This window comes from Stenella coeruleoalba (genome assembly GCF_951394435.1).
Source record: "Stenella coeruleoalba genome assembly, chromosome: 6".
In the NCBI taxonomy this organism is placed as follows: Eukaryota; Metazoa; Chordata; class Mammalia; order Artiodactyla; family Delphinidae; genus Stenella; species Stenella coeruleoalba.
In genome coordinates, this window is record NC_137151.1 from 109,553,812 (window position 1) to 109,575,221 (window position 21,410).

Sequence of the window (21,410 nt, forward strand, 5' to 3'; positions counted from 1 at the left end):
TATCTGATTCTTTAAGGTAATCTAGCAATTTCTCACCCATCTTAAAGAATATCTAGGTGAACAGCGAAGATCAAGAAAAAATGTAAACAGACTTTGTAAAGAGACAGAATGAAGAAATATAAGAGGAAGGATATAGAGGGGGACAATGAATGTGTATAGAAAAAGAACTGTTAATATTATCCCTCCCTCATATTCCTTCTGAAGAAATGTTTTTTTCCTAAAACCCATTCCTGGACCTAACTCTAGGCACTGCATGCCAGCTTCCAAGGTCAGCTTCCTCAGACCTCAAGAAGGATCTAGTAGGTCTTTAGTAGAAAGTATGAAGGGATGCCTGGGATTGACAGCTTAAATTATATGCAAGTATTTCCCCAAATGTCACCATAGGAAATATGTGTGGCTCCATAAAAAGTATTGTCATCTGGTAGAAGAGGGAGAAACTTCTGCTAGGCTGTAGTACAAACCAGCAACTCGAGGGGAATAGAGAGTTAACCATAGAATCTTAGGGCCAGCCATGCCCTCTCCTATTGCTTTCCAATTGTTTCCAAGCAGGGACAACACCTGTCATTAGGGAAACAGTCTTAAAGAATTCTGGAGGGGTAGTTTCCAAAGCTTCCCTGGTAACATTACAGTCAGGTAAAAAAGTCTTCTCTCCACCTCAACTATATCCTTATTGCTATAATTCAAGTTTATCCTTTCTTGTAATATCGTGTATGAAATGTAGAAAAGCATATCCTACAGATGATAAATTTTCATGTTTAAAAAAACGAGCTACCACTCAATCTACTCTCTCAATTAATTAATCCCATTTTCCTTGAATATATTTTTCTTTTTTTTAATAAATTTATTTATTTTTATTTTTGGCTGCATTGGGTCTTTGTTGCTGTGCGCGGGCTTTCTCTAGTTGCAGCGCGAGGGCTTCTCATTGCAGTGGCTGCTCTTGTTGTGGAGCACGGGCTCTAAGCGCGCAGGCTTCAGTAGTTGCGGCACGCAGTCTCTAGAGCATAGGCTCAGTAGCTGTGGTACACGGGCATAGTTGCTCCGCGGCATGTGGGATCTTCCCGGACCAGGGCTTGAACCCGTGTCCCCTGCGTTGGCAGGCAGGTTCTTAACCACTGCGCCACCGGGGAAGCCTGGATACTTTTTTAAGAATTCTGTTTCCATCCCTTTTATTATTGTCCTGATCTTCTTATGGGCACTAAGGCCCCATGCATCTTTCAAACATGACACCAAAATCCTAAGTGGCCAACTAGTGCTACAATGGAAGGGTGGCCTCAGGCTCTCCTACTCTTCTTTTAATTATGCAATCTGGAATTATGTTCATCTTTTTCAATAACCAAACTATGCCAAAAACTGTATCACAGTTGGGAGCTCTTACTAGTTAAATCTTTCAGAAAAAAAAAGGGAAATTTTCCCACCTAGGAAGTAGAAGGATACTTTCTAGGAAAGAAGTTCTATTAAATAAGATACTGGAATAGCTGAAGCATCTGACAAAAGGTGTAGCAGGCAAGGCTGGTAAGCAGGGCACCCGGGGGAGGTGGCATTTAGAGGGGCTTTACACCTTGTTGAGGGTTGTTAAAGGAATCGCAGGAAATTCTATTTTTCTTTCCTTTCAAGAGCTCCCTGGAAATCCTTCACTAATTTCCTCACAGAGAACGACTTCCTCGTTTGTCCTCGCTCAGCGCTTTGTGTACGTCTCCGGAACAGTACTCTCACTTTGGATAATAGATATATGAATACCTAACTGTCTCCCCTTCTCTTCCACGTGCCTCTTGGGGCAGGAATCCCTAGCACTCACTGAGTACTTACCAATGCTAGTTTCCTACCCCACAGAGTACCTCACGCAAGAACGTAAACCCAGCAGTACTCAATACACACAGGACAAGGACGATGGCATGAACAGCCATCCAGCACAACTCTGCTAAGTTGTCAGACCAGTTCAGGATATTGGCATGAAAATTCCTCTTTCTCTTGGCCCAGACATTTACTCTTAAGGTTTGCCTTCTCCTCAAGAGACTCCAGGAAATAGAGCTAGTTTTAAGTTCTAGAAACTCTAATCATTCCTGTTTTCTCCAAGCTAAGGGCCCGAAGGAAGGCTGCAGATACCTCATGAATATTGATGAGCCTCTGCGGTCACATGAATATTAACAACACCCTGTGGCTTTCGGGAACAGCAGCCCAGCTAGAAGGTCTAATATTAACCTTGGCTAGTCCCAAAAGGTGGGAAGAGCATATGCCCATACGACTCCGTGATGAGTAAAGAGCGAATGGCAGAGTCTAGTTGGGGGTTGGCCCCTATGCAAACGCTGGGCACAAGGGCAGTTAAGAAAGGACTAAACATTGTGCCCACGTCCCTGGCACTGAAGACTCTGTTATCTGCTACCCAGGCAGAAATCCCCAATTCTCAAGCTCTACAGAAGTAAGGATGCAGAAACTAAGTCTTACTCAATTCAGAGAAGAACTGGTAGGGATACCCTGACCTAGATCAATCAAGAGCTACAGTAGAGGGGTAGGGAAGGTTCAAAGTCAGATCTCATTGGACAGAAACCAGAATCAAATAATAAGGCTCAATTAGGCAACAAAATACACAGTTAGCAGGTCACACATTAACAGTAATGAAAGACCTACAGGCTGTGGAATTTCCAGCCCTACACCTTCCGTGAAACAAGCAGACACAGAGACCAATGACTTGGGTTTAAGGGAAAAGATGTTCTAACACTGAAGGAGCAAGAGATAAGAGGGATCGGGTTCCTTAAGCACCTACAGATTCTGAACCCAGGAGACACCAGTAAGAATGATGACTGTTATGAAAAATACATAAATAAAGGAAAAGTACCATGAATTGAGTTGACCAAAGAAACCCAGCCACCACTGGCCCTGGGTCTAAGCTCAAAACCTACTTCCATGGCACATGACAATACTATTAAAAGGAAAGGCAGGGGCTTCCCTGGTGGCGCAGTGGTTGAGAGTCCGCCTGCCGATGCAGGGGACATGGGTTCGTGCCCCGGTCCGGGAAGATCCCACGTGCCGCGGAGCGGCTGGGCCCGTGAGCCATGGCCGCTGAGCCTGCGCGTCCGGAGCCTGTGCTCCACAACGGGAGAGGCCACAACAGTGAGAGGCCCGCATACCGCAAAAAAAAAAAAAAGGAAAGGCAGGTTAAGTGCGCCATGCGAGGATTGGAATTAATGCTAATAATAGGATTCCTGCTGTACTTGCACACCAAAGCAGACTTTGCTTAAAACTAGAAAACACCTCTTTACTCCTCTTGCCTGATCCTACCCAAAGGCCTTGACCCCCAGCTCTGTCTGCACACCTGACCCCGCCCCCTTTGCACACACTCCAGAGGAACAGAGAGGCCTGTGGGCCTAACCCCAGCTGAGGTGGTGGAGGCCACAACTAGGAAGAGGGTGGGGACTGCTCATGGAGCTGTGTTCTGTCACACAATTACCATATTATGTAGCTCTAATAAAAAGAAACACTTGAAGCTTTACTAATGCCATATAATAAAGTATTTATAGAATCCGGGGGGGGTGGGGGGCGGGAAGAGGAATCAGAATTGTAATTGTTCGCAAGAGCCCTGGCAACAGCACCCCCAGTATTCATCACATAGCTCAACTTCAAAGGGTCAGCCTGGGCCACCTGGCTGGCTCTCACTAGCCCCGATCAAGGTGGCTCCACTCCCTCTCCAGAACAGTCTGCCTCTGACTTCTTCCTGGTTAACAAAGAAAGAGATGAGAAATTGAAAGGACTGGGAAGGAAGCAGAAGGAATGTCCGCAGAACTGTGTGGAGGCCTGAAAAGGCTGGGGACCAGAGTACAGGGGACGGCAGTTGAAAGAATGAATGGAATGTGAACTCTAAAAGGTTCTATTCTGAGGCTAACCGTCTACATCTCACCATCCAACATACCTGACAGTTTCGAAATTTGCCAAAACAGGGTTCTCTGTCATTGCACTCTCCCCTCTGCAACCCCTTCTCACACTCGCCGAGCCGACCCTACACTCCACTTGCAGCCACCAAGAGCGCGGTGCGCTTCACACGTATGACAACCACAGCGTGGCCCATACACACCCCCCTCACACACGGTCCCTACGGCCACAGCATCTCACACACAACACGCTCACCACAGCACACTCCTCCCCACGAGCTCTCACTGGCTGCCTGGATTTCCCGGGCACCTTCCCAACTTAAGACACATCCTAGATAAAAACATTTTCTGAGTCTACAACCCTCTTTAACATTTCAAAATTTCCTATTACCCAGAAAATCTCCCCAAAGAGAGAGCAGTGAGGGCTGTGGCATTATTACAGAGGAGACTATAAACAGAACAAATATAGAGCTGCTTTATTACAAGGCAGTGTGGGGTTGGTGGCTGGCTGATTACAGGGACACTCCCCAGAGCTCTCTGCAGTCCCAGACCTCAATAAAGGCCAGACTAGAGTCGCTTTCAACTGAGGGGCAATTGGATCCGGGGGGCCCCTAGAATCTCTTCAGATTCCAGGCCAGGATATGAACCTGCCTTGGTTGAAGATAAGAAGGAAAGCAAACACAATCTAAGAACAGCCATGCTTGGCAAAGAGCCACCAGACCATCTTCTCAAAGGCAAACACAATTAGTAATGGTTTGGGTTTCTTGAAATCAACAGATATCAAACTTCAGATTAAAAAAAAACAACTATTAAAAATCGAGAGCAAATTGATAGATTTAGAGACTGCACACATCAGGGATGGTGTAGAGTGAGGAGACAGAATGGATTCGAAGACAGAAAGAGAAGCAGTGCAGCCTGAGTGACTAAACCAGCCCATATTACGCATAAAATCATAGAAGGAAAGAGTGGGAAATCCACAAGTCTTCTCCTCTGGGCTCTGGGCACACGGCGTCCCTTCCTGGGTGACTCACAGTGGGATCACCTTCACCCCTGCTTCATGTGGTAAGGGCCTCTTTATAAGGAGACACACCGCGAGCCTTCTCCTCCATCGCTGCAAGCCAGGGGGATTGCGTCACTGACCTCCACACACACTCACTCCCTCCTCTTTCCAGCCGGCCACCACACAAGGGATCTTGTCTTGTGGTCCCCGCGATCCTTTCATCTAGGCTCCAAACCCACTGTCACCTTGGCCCTGAATCACTCCCCAGGAGACACTGGGAAAACATTGCTGGACAAAGAGCGTCTGGGTCCTATATGGCTAGAATTTACTGATCCCTCCTGGTGAGAGAACGCAGGCCACGCTCTTCCCTGCCCAAAGGCCAGGGCGCAGGAATAATTTTGAACCTAGCCTTGTGGCCAGCTCTGCCTACAGACTAGGTTTCCGCTGATTTGGGTGATACCAATTCCCTCCAGCTCCCAAGAGCTGAAGGATAAAAAGGGCTGAGAGGCAACCTTAATGGTTCTAGCTCTGCCTTACTTGTTCAGTGGCTGAGAAATTGTTAGAGCTGGAAGAGGGCTAGCAAGTATCCCACCCAGTTCTGTTCTCATCCCACTTGGCTATCCTGTTCCCAGGGCGGCCCCAAGGGAAACATTTTGGCAGCTGAAAATGTCAGTGTTTCTCAGATCCTTCTCCAAGATAGAGGATTCCCCTCCAACTGCGTCTCAGCTCATTTCTATGTCCCGTGGTCCTAACATTTTTCCTTGACCTTCTGTGTGATAATACTCCAGTTTGGTGCTTGGCCGTTTTTTCTATAATTTCAGACCTGTGTTTCAATGGGCAGAGTTAAGAAGAGTTACAGGAATGCTTTTTACTCTCTGAGTATCCTGCCTTCTGAAATATATTTCATTAGAACAAGAGTCTCTGAGACAGTGTGAGATAGTGGAAAAAAGCTCTGTACTAGAAAGTCAAAGGATGAGGTTCTGGCTTCAACTGCAATTACTTGTGGGACACAAGGTCACTTAATTCTCTTAGCCAATCCATCATATCTCCTTAATCTGAAATGGCACTAGTGGAGTGAAAAATATTTTTATGTAAATTTGTTCTTTCTTTTTAGCCTTTTTAAAAATCTGAGTAGGTGATCAATATATTATGTTGAATTTTCCTCAATGAAACCTGCTCATTTCATCAGATAGTTATGAGAATCAAATTAAATAACAAAGGCAAAAATTCTCTGCAGAATACATAGCACCACAAAATTTGCTGAGTACTTACAATGGATGAGACAAGTTAAACAAGACCAATAATACCCCTGCTTTCAGGGGCTCCCCTGGTGGCATAGTGGTTAAGAATCCGCCTGCCAATGCAGGGGACACGGGTTCGAGCCCTGGTCTGGAAAGATCCCACATGCCGCGGAGCAACTAAGCCTCTGCGCCACAACTACTGGGCCTGCGCTCTAGAGCTCGTGTGCTACAACTACTGAGCCCGCATGCCACAACTAGTGAAGCCCGCACACCTAGAGCCCGTGCTCTGCAACAAGAGAAGCCACTGCAATGAGAAGCCTGCGCCCCGCAAGGAAGAGTAGCCCCCGCTTGCTGCAACCAGAGAAAGCCCACGCACAGCAACAAAGACCCAACACAGCCAAAAATAAAAATAAAAAATAAATAAATTTATTAAAAATAAGAAAATATCCCTGCTGTTGGGGAACTTACCGTGTAGTGGAAGGAGCCAGAAAAACCAGTAAGTACAATGCAGTGTTGATAGGGCCTATGATAGAACAAATAAAGTAGCACGTAAGGGCTTCCCTGGTGGCGCAGTGGTTGAGAGTCCGCCTGCCGATGCAGGGGACACGGGTTCGTGCCCTGGTCTGGGAAGATCCCACATGCCGCAGAGCGGCTGGGCCCGTGAGCCATGGCCGCTGGGCCTGCGCGTCCGGAGCCTGTGCTCCACAACAGGAGAGGCCACAACAGTGAGAGGCCCGCGTACCGCAAAAAAAAAAAAAAAAGTAGCACATAAGAAGGGCAACTAGGGAATTCCCTGGTGGTCCAGTGGTTAGGACTCTGTGCTTCCACTGCTGGGGGCCTGGGTTCGATCCCTGGTAGGGGAACTAAGATCCTGCAAGCCATGCGGTACGGCCTTAAAGAAAAAAAAAGAAGGGCAACTAGCCTGAACTCAGAGGGCCAGGGAAAATTCCCTGGAGGAAGTGACATCTTCACTGAAATCCAAACAATAACAGGAGTCATCCAGGTGAGAAGGTTTTGCTGACGGTTGGCAGGAGGTTTCCAGAGGGAAGAGCATGTGCCCAGGACTAGAGATAAGAGAATAATGGGCTCTAGGAACTGACAGCCGTTCACTGCGACTGAAGTGAAGATCTGGGATGGGTTTGGGGGTGTAGATTTGGAAGTGTAGATTTGGGGGTGAGTGTGGCCTAGCAAAAGAGTGGGAGAGGTAAGGAGACGCCAGATCATAAAGGGCCATAATGGTTTTACTAAGGAGTTTGGACTTTATCTTAAGGTCAATAGGGAGCCACCGATCAGTTTTCAGCAGGAACACGTGACCAGATTTACTTTAGTCAGGAGTTTCCATCTGGTTTCTTGTCCTTTCTTGAGTATCACCCCCCACTCTCCAATGAGGGCTGTCGGGTAACCCAGGCAATAGTCCACATTTCTAACCCAAGGGCCATTTCTTATCTCTTACTTGAATTCCACCAACTCTGCCAATATTTACTTTTCTCCTCAATCCTAGATCTTTCAACCTGTAGAAACAATTTGGTGGCCTCCTAACAGAAGGCTAAGATAATGCTGCCCAAACACATGATCGATCTGTATAAGAAAGACCTCATAACTGGATGATAATGACAGACTAGCAAATGAACTGTATGAAAAACATCCCCTCCTTTTCTTTCTTTACCTCATTTAGTCACCTAGAGCCACAGTTTAAGGCTTAGAATCAATACCCTAAGGGAAAATCATCATGGTCATTAACTTTATCTCTTGGCCTCACCATTTAACCTTAGAATTGCAGAACCTTGGCACTGGGAAAGAAACCTTTAATCCTCTAGCCCAGCCTTCCACCTGAGTGTCAGAGCTCTTTGGCATGACTTGGCAATTGAGATCAGATTATTTCTTACTGCCTGAAATTTCCTTAAGAATTTATTTTTAGATTCATCCCCCATTGAACAGGTTTAGGGTGGGGCCTCTATGTCCAATAAGGAATAGCTCAAACTCACTACGTCTTAAGGTTCTAGAATAATGCTACTCAAAGTGTTATCAACAAATTGCTCCTGGTCCATGGACTCCTTGTTACCAGCCCACACATAAGGTAAGTACAGAAATCAAGTGTAAGCATTTGAAAACTTTTATAGCAACCTGATATTGCCATGACATCCAAACACATGTTCAGAGGACTCATCTCAATGAACAGGGTACAAAACAGTTTGAGTATCATTGGACTTGTCACATGTGACACCTGCTGCATATGAGTTATGCACAGTAAGCCCATGTGTCAGATTACTTTGAAAAGCACTGTTCTAGAAGGTTCTATGGGAAGAGAAGAGGAACGGTCTTGGGGTAGGAGGGCTAGCTCTCCTCCTCCCCCCCTCCCTTCTGGGTACAAGAGAGCGAATCTGCTGCCGAGGATGAGGAACAGGAAGCTGCTCCCACTAAGCCACTGGCTGTGTGGGGTGAAGAGGAGGGCAGGAGTTGGTGGCCAGGTTATCAGGCAATAACAAACTCAGCATCCAAGCACGCGACTTCCAGCAATGCAAGGAGTTTCCTTTGTTTTGGGAAAACAAGAGCTGCAAGAAGCCTCTCCTTGACACGTTCTTGCCTGGCTTCGGGAGGAGCCCAACCACTCCTGACACACAAACAGGACAGTCCTGGCCAGTGAGAGACAAGCCAGTACCCTGACCACAACCCCTGTTTGCTTTTCCTTTTCCACCACTTCCTCAGTTGGAGGGCCACTGTGGGGCCATAGGGAGCTGCCAGCCTAGGTCACCACTCAAGAACTTCACCCCCAATGACCCAGTACCTACTCCATATGACTCTTCCGATGCCCTTTCTACAGCCTACTTTCTCTCCCCAATATGGTACTTTTGGTCTGAGACCAAGGGCATCCTTCCCTAGAGTTGTAGGTAAAACTAAGCCTCAGAGCACCACTCTGACAAAGGTCATGGTACGCTCTAGCAAACTATGCTATTTTAACTCTAAAACCAAGAAAATCAGCACCTATACAAGTGCCCAAGAAGAACAATATTTGAGCTTTCAACAAAATGTTCTGAACAAGTATTTTTAAGTTATCTGAATAGTCACTTAATTATATTAGGTTCTCAGATTCAAGAACCCAGTTATCACCAAGACTAACATATATAAAACAATGCACCTCTTCACGATGCAGAATGTTGTCAACACTAAACTTCTAGTAGCTAGCTAGGGAGTGAGGACCCAAGACCCAAACATCTGACACCACCTGGAAGTCTAGCTCTTGGGGTATAAACAGAGTAAGAGCGTCAACCTCTCAGACTCACAGGAGAGCACCTTCTAAGACCAAAGACTTAGGAACATTTTCTCCAAGAGCACTGAGAAGTAGGGCTGGCAAGTCCTATTTATGACTTTACTATGATCAATCAAGAGCCTTGGGGACCAGGAAACCTTCCTCCCCTTCGGATTAATCAGGGGAGCTTACTCTTTACCCTGGCTCAAGAGTCCAAGTTTCTATGAAGACTCATTTGTCCAGTAAGAGGAGGGGTGTGGCGGCGGGACTCCCCCCACTCTAGGCCTCCTTCATGCCAAAGAAGGAGGAAACAGAATAAGCAAAATAAAATTCATAAAGCGAAGCAGTAATTATGGTGTGGTCAACAAGAGGCTGTCCTCAGGCCCATCATTATGTGGCTAAATTTAACGCCCTGCGCGGCCAGGGGAGCCGTGCGCCCCGGGCACCGTGTGTCCACACAGACGCCAGCTTCGCCACCTTCACCCGCTCGACAGCCGCCAGGGCTGCCAGAAAGCAGGTCACAATTTTTTTTATAGTCTGTTTACCAAGATGCTGTTTTTACTGCGAGGTTTCTCTCATTTTATCTCTTTTTCCCTTTTCCCCAAACAGACTGGCCTGTATTTTCTGTCCTGGTTTTTTTTTTTTTTTTTTTTCTTTCTCCCTCTCTCAGTACTATTTTCAGAACTCTAATTTTATATGGTATGTCCCTTTTTTTTTTTTTTTTTTTTGGTAAATATTTGCCATGACTAAGCCAGGCACATCCAGTTTAAAAGGCTCTGTCCCACAAAACATCGGGTCTCTAATGATATGCATCTCATTAGCCTTCCCCATGAAAGGGGGTATAGAAAAAAAAAAGCAACTTACAGACTCTCTCACTTTTTATATCTAGAGAGACCTATATTTATATATGAGGACAAGCTGGAAACTGACATTCTGAGCCTCGATATGAGGTTAGTACAATGGCCATTTGATTCAAGAGAGGTCTGTGTGTCAGTTGATTGCTAGTTGATCCAGGCGGTTCTGACCAGACCAGTACAGCCAGAAACAATGCTCGAACTTCTGAGATATGAGGGCTCACTAGACCAGGGGAACAAAACTCTGGGAAGTTCTCTGACACTACATTTTCTAAAATGGAACAAAGAGAGTCAAAGGGGCACCGATATTTCCCTCTTCCACCGGTGGATGAAGTCAAAGAAAAGAAAGCTATGAGTTAAGAGAGCGCTGAGAGAGACCCCCCACTTCCAGTTAGAACTTCATACCTCCCTTCACCAAAGGGCTTCTCCAGCTGGGCAAAGCCCCAAAACTGATGGGAGGATTTCTTACTGTACATGTTAGGTTTGACAAAAGGGGCCATGTGTACATTTACTGCACTGAACAAGAGGCACAGCATCCAATACCCACTCTCCGAGGACTGATCTGTGATGCATTTAAAATCACCTTGATCCTCCAAGAGGGAGTCAGATGAGCCCCTGCTATTGACAGTTTTCAATAAGAAATGTTGGCGGAGGGAAATAGATACATGGATTGAGACACCCTGAGTGGTTGCCGAAGCAGCATCTCATGGGGAGTCTCTACTTTGTTGGCATCACCAAAGGTCCAGAGTCTTTAACTTGGTTTCCATTGGTTAGTTTAGGGATAATCAGACTCTAGAGGATTAACTGATGCTAACTAAAATCATAAGAGACCAATTTAGAAATTAAAGTACCAATTTATTAGTTTACAAGGTGAGGGCTATACTATTCCAGTGACTGATATATCTTCAGCCGATTTTTCCTGGGACGCTGAATAAACACTGAGAGTGCTACTTGCTAAACACAGAAAAAAGGCAAACACAGCAAATGACTTTATGTGATAGTTCATATACACTGCGGAAAAAACTAGCCATTCATCCTCATTCTACTCTAGCATTGCTTTGGCACTGTGCTAGACAAATTAATCAATTGTCACTCCTTGGCTTTCCTTTTCCTAAATTCTATACAACTCTGCTCCTCTGTTAGTACATCTCCTCAGACCTCATGAATTAACTATATAACAGTTTTTCTCAAATTGCTTGTAAGAGCCAAGAGGTGTGCAAGATGAAGAGTTGGAAGAAAGGGATATGGGGTAAGAAATGAGGCGGTACTTGGGGCAGAGTTCTCTAGCCATGGACCACTTCCCTATCTCAAAATGAAGTTACGGAGCTTCCCTGGTGGCACAGTGGTTGAGAGTCCGCCTGCCGATGCAGGGGACACGGGTTCGTGCCCTGGTCCGGGAAGATCCCACATGCCGCGGAGAGGCTGGGCCCATGAGCCATGGCCGCTGAAGCCTGCGCGTCTGGAGCCTGTGCTCCGCAACGGGAGAGGCCACAACAGTGAGAGGCCCGCGTACCGCAAAAAAAAAAAAAAAAATGAAGTTACGAGATAGTTACGAGTCTCCCTATTGTTCATAGATGGGTCTCAGTCTTGCCTCCTGCCCACAGAAAGTTCCAGGTGTAGCTGTGTAACATGCAGCAAGGCAATGGGACATGATGGAAGAACACTGGGCTGGAAGTTCAGAGCCCTGGGTCCTTGTGCTAAATTCTGGGTCCTGGTGCCAAAATCTACCACTGTTTTTCTACGTAAGAGTTCTTTTACCTTTGTAGGCCCTAATTGCCTCATAAGTAGAACAAAGAGGCTTGATATATCCTTAGATTGATAAAGTCCCTTCCAGCTCTTAAAATTCTATGGCTCTAATCTTCTGAACAAGATATCTGAGATGCCATAATTTCCTTCTTAGGTACTAGCCTAGGCCCTTGAGGTCTATAACCTCATCTCATAAGCAATATATTTACAAACAGTTGGGTGGATTACTTCTGTAGGTAGCTAATCTCATCCACTTTATATTGATTCTTATTTATCTCAGTATCAGAAGTGATCCCAAATTGGGGGGGATATTCGGCTTGAGACTTGCGTCTCCTTAGGAACCCACTAAATTCAGCAGTTTCACTCTGCTCTTCCCCGGCTGCCGGGTACTACAGAAACCTAAATGCTAAGATGCTCATTGACTGTTCCTTCTTTACACCGAGCAGTATCATCATCCTTGTCTCAAAGCTCCTCTTCATTCCTAGCTTCACTCACACCAAGTTGGAAGGAGTTCTTTGCAATAAATATTCGAAGAAGACAATGTACAGCATCAGAACTGCTTAGGCTTCAAGGGTAAGAGTAACAGTAGCCAAAGAGCTTTTGAAGGACTCCCTCAAACCACCACACTTAGGGAGAGCCTCTCAGATTGTATAAATGAATAAAATCCTTAGATGTGTCTTTCCTTCAGCAGCTATTCACCGTACAAAATCTCTCTGAACTTGAAGCTCAAGATTCACCTCTCCCAGAAGTACCTTACCCAAACTAGCCTGATATGAACCCTAGATCCCATCCAAATGAATCTATTTCTTCCTCCTCTCAGACAACATATATTTTATGTATTTAGAATATTCTTTGCATATGTGTAAACATGGTCTAATCTCTCTCTTCAAAAGTCCATCTTTCTGGGGCTTCCCTGGTGGCGCAGTGGTTGAGAGTCCGCCTGCCGATGCAGGGGACACGGGTTCGTGCTCCGGTACGGGAGGATCCCACAGGCCGCGGAGCGGCTGGGCCCGTGAGCCATGGCCGCTGAGCCTGTGCGTCCGGAGCCTGTGCTCCGCAACGGGAGAGGCCACAACAGTGAGAAGCCCGCGTACCGCAAAATAAAAAAAAAATGTCCATCTTTCAAGGGCAGAAACCATGTTTTAACTTCTCAGTATGACTCCACTATGTTTAATATTTCACTGGTGCTTAATAAGTACTGTCCACACAGAGTTTAAATTTCCAAATAAAAAAACAAATAGACTAAAGATCACCCACACAGAATGAAAAAAATGCTTCCTGAGACTCCGGGGCAATTTCCCCTTTGACAATTCCCTTACGGGAGATAACAAGGATGCCCACGAATCCTGCTGTCTTGTTCCCTAAACATTGGACAGCTGAGCTGCCAACCTACAGAACTCAGACTCCCTCTCATGTTTCACTGTGGCTCATTATCCAAAACAGGTTTCACCCACAAGCGAAGGCCATCATAAGAGACCACTTTATATAAGGCTATATAAAGTCAATAGATCAGGCAAAGCTTAAAGGTAAGTCGTTGGATACTTTTGTTTTCTCTCTTCCTTTCTATAACCAGAGACATTTACCAATGTGAGAAACTTCTCCAATGCCAAGACCTTTGAACTACAAGCACTCATTATTGTGTACCTCCTACTACAGGGCACTGCAGTAGGTTCAGAATAGGAAACAAAATGAGCAAGACAGTTTTGCCCTGATGGAATTTATCACCTAACAGGGGCGATAAGTACAGAAATTCTTATATACAAGGCCAAAGTGATAAGAGACACAGGAAAGATACAAAGCATTGTGGGATCTCAGAAGAGGGAAAGAATATAGCTTATACCTTGACTTCTGTCCCTTTCACTATTTCTAGCATAACAGAAATGTCATGGAACCATCTGATTCTCTTTTTAAGTAAGGAGAATTAAATGCCCTTGGAAAGAACTGCAAAATTCCTGGATGAAAAGGCTACATCCCCTGGGGAAAGAAGAGGGAAATAGGCAGAAATCAAGTCACCTATCTTCAAAATATCGCCTGTGCCTTCATGCCACCCACAAATCCCAGAGGAAGGCCTATCCCCTCACTTTGCTCCACTCCGTAGGTCCTTGCTTTCACACTGTCATTTTCCCTTCACCACCGTAAGTTTCTCCTTCTCCAGTGGCTTCTTTGTTTTCAAACACGTATGTGTCTTCTCTTCTTTAAAGGGGAGTTTTGCTGGGCCACTTCTAGCTCTCCAGCTAGCTCTCATTTCCTTTTCATTGTGAAACTTCCCGATGAGAGTTCTACACTTATTGCCTCCATTGCCTTATCAATCCACCCTTCTTTAGCTGCCTACAATCTGCTGATATTGCCCAAGATTCCGAACTGCCTGATGATCTTTCCTCAGGCAGTCAGTCTAGTCTCTATCCAGCACATGGCACGGTGGACGACCCTGCCTGGTAATGGGAAGAGCATGGGATTTGAATAGAGACAAATTCTGTGACCTGAAGTGACCCGAAGCAAATTACCTAGCCCTTGAGCTCCTGCTTCTTTATCTTTAAAATGAGGATAATATCAAACCAACCTCATAGGTTTGTTTTAAGGATTAAAAGTTATAACTTAGCTGAAGCACCTACTGCTGTACCTAACACACGAGCAGTATGTACTTGATAACTGCTAGTTCCCCTTTCTTAGCTAACTTACTCCTCTATCCAGATTCTCTTCCTATCTCACGTTTCCTTCACTGGCTCCTACTACCTTCCAATTATGATTGTTCCCCAAATCTCAATCATTGGACTTCTGTTCTTTTCTCCATGCTGTTCCCAGCAAAAGATGCTTCCATTCTCATGCCTTCAAATGCTGCTCCTTTGTAGAACATTCCCAATTCTATTTCTAGAGGTCCTTTTTCAACCTAAGCTTCAATCCTATTTTTTTAACTCTTTCCTGAACATTCCCACTTGTATGTCCTATAATCAATTTAAATTCAACATGTATTGAAAAAGATTTTCATCTTATGTTTTTAAATTAACTCTAATTATATATAAGGCTTTTTTTTTTTTTTTAATAAGCTAAGGCATCGTTAAGTGGTCACACTGGAATGAATGGGCTTTTATGAAACCCTTCCTCTACTAGGGGACGACGAGGGAGATTCAACTGTGTGAATTGTGGCAAAATGTTCCAGAGGTATGTGAAGCTTATAGGTTAGACCTAAAAGGACTCGATATTTGCCAGAAATAAGGTATCAGTTATCACTCCCTCACTACGCAATTCTCATCTCAGTGGATTTCTCAGACCAGAGATTGAAACCAAATGAGAGACTAGCAATGGATTTGGTGAAGCTAAACAGAAAAAAAGAAAAACAGTTTTCATTTTAGAAGAGTAGGTAACTTCCTTTGAATGAAATAAGGTGCACAGCCCCTGCGGCAGTGTCTGTTAAACCGTGTTAGCCAATCTGGGTCTAGATGTATCTAGACATGCAGGATTTAGTTTTCCACAGGCCCCTACAAACTCTGTTGTCTTTTATCCAGCTGGATACATGTTTCTGTTATATACCTACCCCCTGTAGTCATCTGAGTTTGTAACACCTGGTTTTGAGTATTTTAGGATAAGAGAATTTAAATGTGATAAAGCCCTTTACTACTGGGATTCTCAGAATCAGAAAGCCCAACTTTTGGAAATGAGTAATTTTAACCCACTTGTATTCTCTATATTGATTTCCTTCTTGTTTTCCCACAGATTTTTGGTGGGTTTTTTCCCCTCAGACTTTTAATATATCTTCTTTTGAAAGTATAAGCCCTTATAGAGCTTTGTAAAAGGAAAATAAAGAAAGAAGCCTTTTTATACATTCTTGGGGCAAAAAGAGAGAAGTGGTAACCCCTGGTAGCAGGGCTCAGTGGTGACTACAGGAATCCCAGTGAGAAAACCCCAAAGCGAAGGCAAAATTCAGAAGAAATATGGTTGAGAAACATGTGCAGCCATCCCTTCCTCCCCGGAGATTTTCATTCCAGACCTCAAATACTGGTGGACTTGTGTTTTAAATAAGGAAAACCATTCCTTTATATGCCCAAGATTAGATTTAATTGAGCCCCACCCATGATTTTTCCAGTCTGTCAATGGCACCACTATTCTTCAGATCACATAGGCAAAGCACTGACAGCCTAATCTTCCTAAAAGATCACTTTCATATGTCACTTCTCCAGTCAAAACTTCCAATGGTTTCCCACTCTCTATAACAGTAATTAACTGCAAGAAGGAAGCGCCCCATCTCCCTCCTAGGAGACGTGCCGCCGTTTGAAAATCACTGCATGTAATGATAGATGTTAATAACTGGACTGAAACGGGCAAATAAATGGATTACAGGCAGAAAAGAGCTAAAAAACATTTACCTTCAGAACAAAGCACCAATCTTCCAGGCCAGCATTTAAGGCCTCCCCACAACCTAGCCTCAAGTTATTATCTTGCTAACTTTATTTTCTACTAATCCTCACCCACTCTTCTTCTTATTTTACATCCTTTGCCCATGTGTTTCTCACCTAAAATGCCTTCCACATAGTTCCCTAGCAAAATCTGAAAGAAAGACTAAAGTCCAGTTCAAGTCATGCCTTTTACAGGAAGCTTTTCCCAATCACTCCACTACTGTGGCCCCTGTAGCCATTCATTAAGTACAGCAAGCTCTTTGATGGCAATATTGCCGTTTATGCTCATAATACATATGCACAACACTGAATACTGTAAGGATGAACTAGCTGCAAGTCTCGCGAGATCAGAGAACTGACACACACAATCGTATGGAGGATGTTCTCATGCATCTAGACTTATCCTTCTTTGTGATGCCCATGAAGAAAACTGAAAAAACATCCTCTGAATGCTATGTCTTCCTCTACATATTGAAGAACAGATATATGGCAGAGGAGCAGCCCTTCCAGACTTGGAAGAGGAAGGAAAGACTGAGGAAGGAAGAAACTTAATAACTTACTTTGGGTTCTATGACTAATGTTCTTCCCAGGATTTTGTCAGGTTCTTATTCCTTTGGTTTTTGAGATATTTAATTTCTTAACTGGCTCTAAAAAAACAGGTTCTAGGATCTCTCAGTAATAAAAGATTCAAGGTTTATACTTCATCCCAAAATTGGGACTGTCTCCCAGTAAACTAAGTGTCAAAGAAACAAGGCAGGTAGTAGAATGGCAATCTGACAGTGATCTTCTCCTTAGGCTACTCATCTGTTTACAGTAGGGCTGTCTAAGTCTCAGGCTACCAACAGGTGATGGTTTCATGGCCTAGTCATAAGACAGTAAAAATAAGGAAGAATGGGAAGATATGATTCCTTCATCCATCAACAAATACTTCCTGAGTGCCAACTATGTGTGGAGGCATGGCTTTAAGCACTTGGATAAACCAGCACGCAAAACACACATCCTTGTCCTCATTGAGTTTATACATTCGGGCAGGGGGAAGACAGGCCATAAACCATAAGCATAATAAAATAAGTAAACTTGATGGTAATATGGAAGATAAGTGCTATGGCGAAAAAATAAGAAGTAGAGCATGGTAAAGTGAAATGGGAGTGCCAGGTGCAGAGGGGCAGGGATGTGGCTTACAGTCTTAAATAGGATAATTAGGGTAAACCTACTGAGAAGGTGACATCTGAACAAAGACACGATTGTAGTCCATGTAGATATGCCGGCACATTTCTTGACATGCCTCCCCTTAAGAGGTGGAGCTTAATTACCCTTTCCTGGAGGAGTGTGGCCTGGACTTAGTGACTCACTTCTAACGAAGAGAATATAACAAGACGGTGATAAGGTGTCACTTCTGAGATCAAGTTATAAAGAGACTGCAGCTCCCATCTTGGTCTTGGTCTTGGTCTCTCAGCCTCTCGGATTATTGGCTCTGGAGGAAGCCAGGGCCATGTCATGTGAGCGGCCTTATGGAGAGGCCATGTAGCAATGAAATGGCACCTCCTGCCAACAGTCACATGAGAGAGCTTGGAAGTGAATTCTCCAGCCCCTTATGATGACTGCCTTTCCAGCCGAGATCCTGACTTGCGGTTTCAAGGGAAACTCTGAGCCAGAATCACCCAGCTAGCTGCTTCTAGATTCCCGACCTTCAAAACCATGTGAGATAATAAATGTTTATTGTTTTAAGCCACTAAGTTTTGGAGTAATCTGTTATACGGCAATAGATAACTAATACAGACAGAAAAGAAGGGAGGAATTTGGCCATACAAATATCTGAAGAAAGAGCATTCCAGGCAGAGGGAATAGGCAGTGTAAAGGCCTAAAGGAGGTGATGCTTAGAGTATTAGAAAACCAGCAAGAGGCCAGTGTGGCTGCAGTGGAGTGGGGGTGGGGGGAGAGGGAGGAGATGAGGTCAGAAAGGTAATAAGATCCAGATCATGTAGGATTTTGTAGGCCATCATAAGGTCTTTGGGTTTTACTCTATAAATGAAATGTGAAGCCAGCTTTGAGCGGGAGAGTATCACGATGTGATTTGTGTTTTAATAAGATCACTTTGTTGGTAATGGGCCCAGAAGGGAGGAGAAGTAGCAAGAGGGATACTAATAAAGAGGTTAATGCAACAATGTGGGTAAGAGACAATGGTGGCTCAGAAAAGAGTGGTAGCAGCATAGGTGAAATTACAGGTGTACTTTGAAGGTAGAGCCAAGAGGCTGATAAACTGGATGTAGGATGTGAAAGGACAGAAGTCAAGGATGACTCCAAGGTTTCTGGCCCTAGCAAGTAAATGGATGAAGTTTCCATCAACATGGGAGGGGGTTTTTAGAAAAGCAACTTTGGGGGTTAGGATTAGGAGTTCAGTTTTGGACATGTTGAATTTGAGATGCCATTAGACTTCCATGTAAAAATGTTGAGGAGACAGTCTGAAGTTAGGGGCAAGGTCTAGAATTAAGATTAAACTTGGGATTCATCAACAAGATGATATTTAAAGCCATGGGACTAGATGAGATCACTAAACGAGTGAAAAAAGATCAGAGCATCACGGACTGAGTCCTAAGGCACTCCAACATTAGGAGGTAAGGGAGAAGAACCAGCAAAAGATTCTGAGAAGGAACAACCAATGAGATGGGGAGAAACAGGAGAGTATTGTTCTGTGGAAGCCATGTTAAGAAAGTATATTGAAGAGAAGGAACTGACAAGCATTATAAAGGAAAAACCTAAATGGGAAAGGATTAGCCAACTCGATTGTCCTCTGTCTCCCTACTCTTCTTTTCATTTCCACATCCTGCCTGATGTCAAATTCTACAGCAGTGATAACTACAGGGGGCTGTGGGGCTAGCAGGGTAGTGTACTTATCCCTAGAGGAAGGAGAGCAGACTGAGAAAAGGAAAAACTGTCATGGAAGACTCACAAAAGGGATGACACCAGTGCAGAGTTGGGAAAATTGAACAGGAGTTTGGCATGAGGACAAGAGAATACCTGGCAAATGGATCACGAGACGTACGGGCAGGAAGCTGTCAATACTTGAACGTGATGAAAGGGTGGGGTGCTACTGGGGAGTGACAGAAGGTCAGGCTGAAGAGGTCAGCAGGACCAAATCATGAACCATCTTGTGTGGCATGCAAGGAGTTTGAACTTTACCCTGCAGCCTGCTGGGAACCACTTAAGGACTTTAAGCGAGAGAGTGACATCATCATGTTCCTGTTTTAAAGAGATCACTCTGACATAACTGCAAGTTCAACTGGAGGAAAATAAGTATTGACTGGTAGACAAGTTAGGAGGCTGTGGCATAGTCAAACCAGAAACAGGGTGGGGAATGGCTAATCTAAGGCAATGGAAGCCGGAATAGAGAAGAAGAGCAGATTCAAAAACGGGTTAATAAATTAGGCTCTGGAAGTAAGGACAAAGAGAAGAGGGCATAACTCCCAAGTTTCTAGCTTAGAAAACTGAATGGATAATGGTACAATTCCCCAAGATAAGGAATATAGAAGAGAACTGGGTTTGGGGGGAGCAGATGATTAATTTTGGACACGTTTAGGGTATTGCATTTGGGACATCCAGGTGGGAATGTCAAATATGCAGAAAGAAATATGGGCCTGAAACATAGTGGAGATATAAAACTGGTACTCAGGGGTGTACTAGTGATAGCTAGAACTGGGTTCTGGATGAGATCACCCAGAGAGAAAGAGAGTGAAGGGTGGGAGGATGGAGGACCCAATCCTGGGTTACACTAACATTTGAGGGTAGGGAAAGGATGGAGAGCCAGCCAAGGAAACCAAGTAGAAGCTGTCTGTGAACTTAACAGGATAGCAATTTTCAGGTTAAAGAACTCTGCATCTTCCCCAGGTGTCTCTGATATAAGCTCTAGCTTCATAAGAACAGCAATGAATATCTTCATAGCTTGAAGTCTCTGCTCTAGAATCAGGCTGCAACCAGACAGGGGATGAAAATACTAAAAAAAACTAGACAGGACACAAAGGCCATGGCTACATTTAGGATGCTGAGTCAAATCAATGTTAACTATAGTTGTAGAACTATAACTATATAATAGAAATTGGTTAAGATATTACACGGAACAGATTCTTTAAGTCTTACAAGGCATTCGGAAAGCAGTTAACGGGAGTGACTGCTATGCTGAATATTCTCCTCTGAAGATAGAGAAGGAGAGAACTGCAAAAATCTCTATCTCTGCTAAGGCCTCCCTCCCCAAGGAAGCCAACTTCACGCAACTGCCCAGGTTTCGGTGTACAGGGCTGATTCCCAGCCAGGGGTTGCCAGCTGCAGAGGGCGGGGCTCTATTTTGGGCTGCCTGCTGTCCCTGAGCCCAGCCGCGTCTGGTTTGAGCAGCATGCAGCCCCAGTGACTCACACACCCATGCAAACCGCCTGTGGCTCGTGGCATGGCCTCGGAATGCCAGCTTTAGGCCAGCTCCCTCCTCACCCCATTACACTGGGATAAATAAATAAAGAGCACGCCAGCAGCCGTACAGCCTGATGGCAACCAGATGAAGAGAGGGAGGCATGGACGCGGCCAGGGGAAGGAACTCCCTCCAGTGGACCCTGCTGAGCGTGGGCCATGCCAGCCCACTCATCCTAAACTTCCTCCTTAACACTGTTCATACTGGCATGTAGTCATAGCCCCCAATTCCTTGACTGGTCTTCTATTCCTAGCCCCTAGTCCTAGGAAATGCTCTACATGGGGATGTTGCCTTCTGTGAGAACAGGGCCAGCCCTGACTTGAATGGGCACTGCCAGGAATCCCCCTCTAGTTAGGTCACCATCGATTGTCCCCCTTGGGCTCCCTGGAAATGAAAATCAGGCTCCTAAGGGGAGAGGAAAAACAAAAGGACTAAATATGGAGAAGTAACCCCTGTTCGATCCTTAAATAATCTTCCTGGCCTTAGTATCCTAGAAACCTCCCATCCTACTGCCTCCTGTGCCCTATCTCGATGTCCTCTTTCCTAGCAATAGTCCTAACGAGAAGCAGGAAAAACAGAGCAAAGGCACTGACCGCATGGCCCTCTGACATC

The 21,410-nt window shown here is 44.8% G+C and overlaps 1 protein-coding gene across 5 annotated transcripts in view; it reads right to left on the bottom strand.

Annotated features, from left to right (window-relative positions):
* The window catches only part of NHEJ1 (non-homologous end joining factor 1), a 78,084-nt gene that overhangs the window by 41,918 nt on the left and 14,756 nt on the right, over positions 1-21,410 (bottom strand). The gene's annotated exons all lie outside the window — the stretch shown is intronic.